We start from the raw sequence: 7,098 nt of genomic DNA on the forward strand, positions 1-7,098 counted from the left end.
CCAGCTGACTTCCTGCCCTTTGGGCAGGGGGCTGGACTCGATGATCTCCCTAGGTCCCTTCCAGCCCTGATGTCTATGAAATCTATGAAATCTATGACACTCCAAATGCTTCATTTTCATTCCAAAATTTCAAAACCAGTGAAGTTCATATCAAATTGAATAGTCATTTTTCAGCTTGCTCGCCTGAATGTCTCTCACGGGATGAATCCCACCTGTGCAGAGTTCATACAAGCTTATGTGCACCACTTTAACCCCACCAATTCTCACCCTCCAGCAGGGGCGGGCAATTATTTTGGACAGAGGGCTGCTTACCTAATTTTCTAAATTTTTAGGGGCCCCATGGACCAGATAGAATGGCCTGGCAGGTGACATCCAGCCCCCAGGCTGCATTTTGCTCACCTCTGGCCTACAGGCTTTAACTGGAATTTTAGACCTTGTCTTTACTTAAACATTGTTTGGCATAATGGTGACAGGTAGGATTGCTTAAACAACATTTCTACACTGGCAAAACCCTACAGTAGACAGCTTTGAACAAGTATAAAAAATATTTTCCCCAGTGTTGCTAATTTGCTTACCTTCCTCAAATTTCATCTAATCTGCATCAATGCTTTTCCAACAAATTGGTTTCATTGTTTCTACCTTTTTACTTCTGTAAAAAGTAGAATTAATTAAAAAAAATAAAAAATGTTGGCAAGAGCAGCTAAGATTTTTCACTCTATTATTCTATTGACTTTTCCATGGTTACTGCTAAGCACCTCCTTGGCAGATACAGAGAGCCCCAACTTTAACTAAAGCAGAAGTTTGGGTGACTCAGCACTTCCTCCAAATCAGATTCTAAATCACCCTGATTAACCCAATACTATGTCCTACTTGTTAACCAACCTCACAGGTACACATGCATGTGAATGAAAGAATGTAGGAAGCATTGCAGAACTGCTAGTAGGTAATGTCACTTTTCCAACCCTGCACACTGAAAAAAATAAGTTAAAATCATGCAGCATCATTATGCAGCAAAAACGAGATAAAAATTGCATTTAAGGATCTATTACGAGAGCAATTTTTTGTATCTGAATCTCTTCAAGAAATACAAGCTCTGCTACAGGACAGCATTCTTCACAGAGTTACTTTTATAATAATTTGTAGCAGTTAAAAAAAAAAACATCCCAGGACAACTTATGCTGCTGGGAGTATGGCCCGCTGCACATAAACTAACAAAGATAGCTGTTAGTGCAGGATCTAAATACAAACCTGCTCTTTGAGAGCGTTTTAAAGAAATACTTCAGAGGGCCCTACTATTCCACCCTAGTGAACCATTTGGGTGTTTCTAAATGAGTTTAATTCAATTTACCAACAGTTCCTGAACAAAGCGCTTGTGCTGACAAAGGGCCTGATTCTGCAGTTCTTAGGCAAATTTCCCAATGACTTCAAATGGTGTTTTGCATGAGTAATGACGATAGGATTATCCTTTAGTTTGTGACAAAAGAAGTGCTGTTCAGCTGAAAAAATGCATAAGAAAGGCCTAAATTGTCATGAAAATCCCCTATTGTAATGCTAGAGCTCTATAGAGAAAAGGGCAGGGGGCAGGGGGCTTCCTTTTAAAAAAAAAACAATCCAGGGTAGCATCTCTAAAATGAATGAATGAATGAATGAATGAAAGAATGACAAACATGTGGTAACATTAAACTATTCTAACATCATGCAAATAAATTGTGGCTCAGATTATGATCAGTACCTAGAAACTGCAAATCACACGGGGAAGATATTGAGGAGTCTCAATGACTCCTGAGGGACTCTCCTTGCTAGTAACTGCTTAGAAGACTGTTCTCAGTGTGCACCTTTATAAAAAGAAACAATGTTTCTCATTTTCTATTCAGCCGCTGAGCAGTATTATTATTAACTAAGGGAATAATCTTAACTTCCACTAATTTAAATGGCAAAACACCTACTAACTCCAGCTGGGATCAGGATCAAGCCCATATGTTAAATCAATTTGTAGAGTAGATGGTGGCTTCCTATCTTCATCAAATTTACATTCCTAATATTTTCAAAACAGATTTAAAATTGGTTTTACCATGCCAACAAATGCACATACATGCATACATACATACATATTCACATCCACATACCATCTTGCCTTCAGATATATTACAGAGCATTTTACAAAAATTACTTACTGATTGTACAAAATGTATATTAAGTAGTGACTTTGCCTGCTGTTGATTAACAGCACTGAGAAAAAAATGTTGTATTTTTGTGGCCAAAATAATGTAGTAACATGGTTGCTGGTTCTTCAAATGTAGCTAAGTTACGAACATTGTCATTCCAATTTTTCAAGAGTTTCAGGTTACTGCAGTTTGGACAGTTCCATATTTTTTTTTAGATTGTTGCATCTGTAGCTATTACAAAAATTACTGGAGAAGTACTAGGACATGATCATAAATTTGGTCGCCAAAGCATCTGCACCCACAGTAGTTTCAAAGATGTGAGGTAATGCTCCTTTAAGAAGACCCTCATTGGTTGTCAGAGTTAATGGTTTTACAGTCTCTGCTCCCTGTAGAATTCAACTGGGCAACTTTGATTTGAACAATGCAGTTTTGCATGAATCAAGATACAAAACTCGTATCATACCTAGCAAACCAGTTCTTAATATATTTTCTTTTTGTAGTCCCTCCTAATAAACAGGGAGAACTATCATTGTGGACACATTGGGAACAGTAGAGGTTTTTTTTATTTTCTTAAATCACATTTATAAGACTAAATAACATGTTAACTACTAGAGTGAGTAAAGGCTCCATGGAGGAAATCCACCCCTCAGTTGAACAACAGAAGAGAAACCTGCATTTTAAACTAGAGTACTCAGAATAACGTTTAGGTAAGACTTTAGTACTTCATACACTTTTTACAAAGTGATACATTTCATCCTTTTATCTGGACTGAGGATGAAGTCTAAACTGGAATCTTTGCTCTCATTAGAAGTCCAGTTAATTGACTGCTAGTTGGCTAAGACCTGGAGTAAACCAGACACATTTCTGTCAACTGGTCATGATGTAACTATCATTTCCAGTACTGTTAACTAAGACAAATTAATTGACAATCTATTAACTGTAAAACAGGAACAAAATGGCTATGTAGAGTTTGAGGGTCTTGTTTCTTAACTGCTTTTCACAAACTTTATTTTTTTTCCTGATAACCTCTCAGTCTAATTCTGTGTTGTGGTAAATGGTATAAAGTAATTCCCACTTTGGGTTGATTTGCCAGACTTTTTTGTAAAATAAAATTAGGGCTTGCCTCCTGTGGGGAGAGGTACTTGCATAATTTTACTAGAAAAGGATAGTCTAATACCAAAAGTGTATCCATGTCAGCAACTATACTAGTAGCTATAACTACATCAGTATAATTATACAGGTAAACATTCCCATGTACACAACCCCTTAGCTGAATAAAATTATATAAATATATACACATGCAAATAATTTTTCTGTAGCATGAAAGGTTTGTTCTGAGTGAGTGTTTTGAGCCAGCAATATTCTACTAGCCATTTTGAATTAGTGAATTTCATCAAGAAATATGGTGAAAGAAAGAAACGTCAGTCTGACTTACTGTTAATCTAACAATAAGGTTACCATGTGTCTTGGTTTTCCCAGACATGTCTTCTTTTTGGGTCCTCCCATCTCCATCCAGGCGATTTTTTAAAATATCAACAAATGTCCAGGATTTCGCTTTGCTCCACATCAAAGATTTTCTCAACACTTCCCAGCTTGCCCTAGCAAGGAGCTGCCTGGGGCCAGGGGGAGGGTGATTGGAGGCAGGGTGCATCTTGTGCATCTGCATGCACACCCACACCCACACACACTCACATGTGGCTGGCATGCAGCCAGGCAGGGTGGTGGGAGCATCCCTGCTGCTGTATGCAACTGAGTCTATGGGGGGTGGAGGTTGTGTGTGTGTGTGGAAGGGATGGGTGTGCGAGTAAAACGGGTGCCTGCCAATGCCTGGGGAAGCTGTCTGGGCACTGGGGCTGCAACAGGGTGGGGGAGGTACCTGCCCCTCCAGCAGGGGAAGAGAGATGGGGGGCCTTTTTGGAGGCAACAGGGAGCTGTGTGGCTGGGCTAGAAGCACTGGGGCTGGTGCCTGTGGGCAGGGCAGCCAGGAGATGCTGGAGGGCTGGGGGGAGCAGGGGGCTCCGAGTCGGGAGTGAGGGGCACCAGCAGGACTGGGGGGGGCTGTGGCTTGGGAGTGAGGCTCCCCAGGAGAGCATGGGACAGTGAGTCAGGAGTGTGGGTCACAGTGCCAGGGGGCTGCGGGTCAGGGCTGAGGGGTATCAGCATGGTCTGGGGGCAGGGTATTGTGGGTCATGAGTGAGAGGCAGGGGCAGGGCATGGGCATATCACTGCCCCGCCACAAACATTGTACTGTCCCCCACCCCTGACAGGTATCCTCTTTTTTGAAATTGGATATATGGTAACCGTATCTAATAAGAGACTAATTTTTAAATTAAAACAGAAGAGTTTAAGATAAAGGTTCTTTTTTTCCTTTTGCAATATGCAGTTTCAAAAATAACTTGGGCCTCTACACATTTTGACCATAGCCTAGATTTCATATGCCACTGTAATTTATACAGTTGATTATCTTTCACTTTCCTAAGGATATTAACTGGCATGAGCCTTCTTTTTTTCCATTTCCAGTAATTAATTCCCTGTAGAGAGTGTCTGAAAACACTAAACAAAAGCATTTAATCAGAAAGTATTAGAGATGGCTTGTCAGTAGTCTGTTAATCATCATTAATTTTTGTACAAGGAGTGAAATTTTTATTAAAACCTTACACTTAATTAAAACATATTGTTTCCGTAGCAGATTGGAAAGTACTGTCATCTGTTTATACTTGTATCCTCAGATTCATTAAGGATTCATATTTCCTGTAATATGCAGATGTTTAGACATTCATTCTGTTGGGGTTTGTACTAAGGTTGAAAGGGGACAGTTGCAGCATAGTCAAAGTATTATTTTATTGACAACCTTCCAAAAACCTACTGACTGACAAAACAGTGAAGTGATAACATGAATAGGTTTTCAGCCAGTGCAGTGAAAAATGGATAGAAAAGAAAAAACATAATAGATGTTCAGATTTTAAGGGAGGAACAGCTCATAATGATCATTCTAGTGTAACCTCATGCATGAAACAGGCCTTAGAGTTTCACACAGTAATTCCTGCATCAACAACGTATGGGAAATTCCATGACTTTTTTGTAGAAATATTTACAATTGTTGGTGAAAAATGACCATAACAACTTGTTCAGAGGGTTAATGAAGCCACATTGTTGTCTTGTATCTCTTTTTTAAGAGCCAATAAGGAAAAAAGCTGGTGTGTGCGTATGTGTGTGTTTTCCATCCAGGTTTCTAAAACATAAATGCTTGTATATTGCTCTTTGCTCTATATTTCCCACTGTATCTGCAATAAGAACAAGTGTGTATCGCTCTCCTGGACAGAATTTCAGACTTGCTTAAGAATTTTGATTATGTCGCCCTCTAAGGTGTCACTTGCAAAGAAATCCCCAGGCACAACAGTGATGGGTATGACATTTCAGCAGTAGGCAGGTAGACTTAATAAAATCTTTGCTATTATTTATCAGAGATAATGACAACACTCAAATACAAAATTCAGATCTGTTCCATAAAATTATAGTATAGAAAGGCAAGCAACATACAAAGTGTAAGGGGACTGAGATGACATGCCTTCATATTTCCTTTAAAATAAATACCAGCGATACCCGCTGGCCCTCTGCCTAGCTACTATTAATTAGCAATTGCTTGTAGTGAGCATGGAATATTAATTGCAGCTAATGTAAAATATCTTTTAGCTAAAATAACAGAAGACTTTCCTTTTCAGAATCAAGTAATCCATTCTGTCCCTGTTGTGATGTGTAGGCAGTGAAGATAATGTAACCAATTGGTCTGTGTCTGTTACATGTCTCCTGCTGTGTCTGCACCAGAGAGAATGAGAGTCTACTACAGCTCTCAACTTGAGAGCCTGTTTTTTTTCCTTCATTCATGCTGTAAAGTTTCATAGTTTCATAGTTGGTAGGGTCGGAAGGGACCTAAGTAGATCATCAAGTCCGACTCCCTGTCATGGGCAGGAAAGAATTCTGGGGTCAAATGACCCCGGCTAGGTGATTATGTAGCCTCCTTTTGAAGATCCCCAGGGTAGGGGCAAGCACCACTTCCCTAGGAAGTCGGTTCCAGATCCTATCTGCCCTGACCGTGAAGTAGTGCCTCCTGATGTCTAGCCTGAATCTACTCTCAGTCAACTTATGGCCATTATTCCTTGTTACTCCCGGTAGTGCTTGGGGGAACAGGGATTCTCCCATAGCCTGCTGGCCCCCTTGGCCAGTTTGTAAATGGTCACCAGATCCCCTCTCAGCCTTCTCTTGTGGAGGCTGAATAGGTTCAGGTCCCGTAGCCTCCACTCATAGGACCTGTCTTGCAATCATGTCAGTGGCTCTCCTCTGGACCCTCTTGATGCTGTCCTCATCCCTCCTGAAGTGCAGCACCTAGAACTGGACACAGTACTCCAACTGCAGCCTGACCAGTGTCACATAGAGGGAGAGGATCACCTCCTTTGACCTGCTCGAGATGCCTGATTTTAAGTCACTGAGGCTCTTGGTTTAAATACCAAGAAATGAAACAAAATGGTGGCACTCATGCTAACACCTTCTGAACTTTGCTTAAGTATGGAAGCAAGTATTTGCTGCATCCTTAAGTCTGGATTCAGTCTTCCAACAACATTAAGATCCTAAACAAGAGAGGGAAATGTTGTCAAGGGTATACTTACTGTAGGCTACCTGTGCACTAGGGAAAAAATAAAGAAGTTAAAAAGAAAAAGTAATTTGTCCAATTTTCATGTCCTGCCTGTAGAAGATAAGTGACTGACAAACAGTAACTCTAAAGATGGAATTGACAGAGAAAGCACCCATCTTTCTCCAACTTGTATCTAATGTTCTGAATACAGAATTAGCAAAGAGTCATAGAATCACAGAAGTAGGGTCAGAAGGGACCTTGTAGATCTTCAAGTCCGACCCCCCGCCTGGGCGGGAGAAAAGA

This window comes from Crocodylus porosus, unplaced genomic scaffold (genome assembly GCF_001723895.1).
Source record: "Crocodylus porosus isolate Cpor-Errol unplaced genomic scaffold, CroPor_comp1, whole genome shotgun sequence".
NCBI lineage: Eukaryota > Metazoa > Chordata > Crocodylia > Crocodylidae > Crocodylus > Crocodylus porosus.